A 2,336-nucleotide genomic window follows, 5' to 3' on the forward strand; every position below is an offset into this window, starting at 1 on the left:
GTAGAGCTCCCCCCACATAGCAGCTCCTCACTATAATGCCCTGCATGTCTGTCCAGGGCCCAAAGTAAGAAGAATCTTTAAGCACTGAATGTGAAGAAAGATAGATCTTGCTCTAATTAGTAAATAAAATAATTTTTGTGTACGTTCAATATTTCTTTTTTCACCAAACCTTTTGTTAAATAAGTGAGGTGATTTAAGGAAACATAGTATTTGTATCAACTTACTTGTGACACCTCTCTCAGAACTGATTGCAACATACCATGAGCAAGAAGCATTTGTCCACAGACTGCCTAGGTCATTTCCAGGTGGAAAGTTTCATTATTCCATAAGCCCTCAATCGGGGTGTGCTAGAGTCATCTTGCATTGGCCCAAGAGTCACTGTGTGCATTTCTTCCCAACTCTGTTCAGTAACATCTCATTGGTAATTTAAAATGGCCACAGTGAGTAATTTACACCACCAAAAAACAAACGAACAAACAAACAAACAAACAAAAGGGGCAAACGCTACAAATGAGGGCTTCATTTTTTATTATTTATCTCTGATAGCAGTTGTTAAACATTTACCAGTACATACTGCTGTCCCACATTGACTTTAAATTTGTCTTCAGTATATATTTGGGGCAATCATTATTCTAAAACACTGTTTGATTCTATTGTTTCAGTGAGACTTTAGGATCAAGAGATATAAATGTCCTCTGGCTGCTAGCAGTCCCATCAACAAAAAACTATTAAATTTCTACATATTATGTTAAAAAAAAAAAAGTGCTTTTCTTGGTTATTGTCTGCTTTCTTTACTAGAATATAAAGACAGGAATCTTCTTCTCTTGTGTCAATGGGTGTATCTCAAGAACCTAACAACACATGGTAGGTACTCAATAAGTATTTGTTGAGTAAATGAATAAAATTTGCCTGAAGGCACTGTCTTCCTAGTAGGTGATTCCCCAGGCTTTCTCTGTCATTAGTATTGCAAATTTTCTGTAGGAAAAGAGTTCAACTGCTCCTAATAACTCCTTCTAATTTCTCATGGTAATTTTATTTTTAAACATTTTAACATACAGTGTTTTATTAATTTTAGGTATACAATATAGTGATTCAACACTTCCATACGTCACCCAATCAAGACAAGTGCCTCCTTTGTCCTCCTTCATTCTCATCACCTATTTCACCCAGGCCTCCCCCTCCCCCACCCCAACCATCAGTCTGTTCTCAATAATTAAGGGTTTGTTTATTGGCTTATGTCTCTCTCTTTTTCCCCCTTGCCCATTTGTCTTGTATTTATTTATTTATTTAGTTAGTTAGTTAGTTTGTTTATCTTGAGAAAGAGAGACAGAGCATGCAAGCAGAGGAGGGGCAGAGAGAGAGGGAGAGAGAGAATCCCAAGCAGGCTCCACACCCAGCGCTGAGCCAGATGCAGGGCTCGATCTCCCAAACTGTGAAATAATGACCTGAGCCAAAATCAAGACTTGGACGCTTAACCAACTAAGCCACCCAGGCACCCCATCTTGTCTTTTAAATTTCACCTATCTCATAGTAATTTTTAAAATGCCAATATTACGTTAAATAACATCAGTGAGAGTGGACATCCCTGTCGTGTTCCTGATATCAGGGAGAAAGCTCTCAGTTTTTCCCCATTGAGGATGCATAGGGGCACTTGTACCCCAATGTTTATAGCAGCACTCTCAACAATAGCCAAATTATGGAAAGAGCCTAAATGTCAATCAACTGATGAATGGATACAGAAATTGTGGTTTATATACACAATGGAATACTACGTGGCAAGGAGAAAGAATGAAATCTGGCCTTTTGTAGCAACGTGGATGGAACTGGAGAGGGTTATGTTAAGTGAAATAAATCATACAGAGAAAGACAGATACCATATGTTTTCACTCTTATGTGGATCCTGAGAAACTTAACAGAAGACCATGGGGGAGGGGAAGGGGAAAAAAAAAAAAGAGGTTAGAGAGGGAGGGAGCCAAAACATAAGAGACTTAAAAACTGAGAACAAACTGAGGGTTGATGGGGGTGGGAAGGAGGAGAGGGTGGGTGATGGGTATTGAGGAGGGCACCTTTTGGGATGAGCACTGGGTGTTGTATGGAAACCAGTTTGCCGATAAATTTCATATTTAAAAATAAAAAAAATAAAATAAACCTAAAAAAATGCCAATATCATGTGGGGGCCATTATCTATATTATTGTAAGTGTCTCTTTTAGGACATGCATGGGTGACTCTTCTTTCACTATTCTAGCAGCTCCCAAAATCAGAGTCAATGTTTCTGTTTTGTTTTAATGTTTATTTCCCTTTTGCAAGTCATATTTCCTTTCTTCTTGTTATTTGT

This window comes from Puma concolor, chromosome E4 (genome assembly GCF_028749965.1).
Source record: "Puma concolor isolate L17-30 chromosome E4, mPumCon1.1.hap2, whole genome shotgun sequence".
NCBI classification, from domain to species: Eukaryota; Metazoa; Chordata; class Mammalia; order Carnivora; family Felidae; genus Puma; species Puma concolor.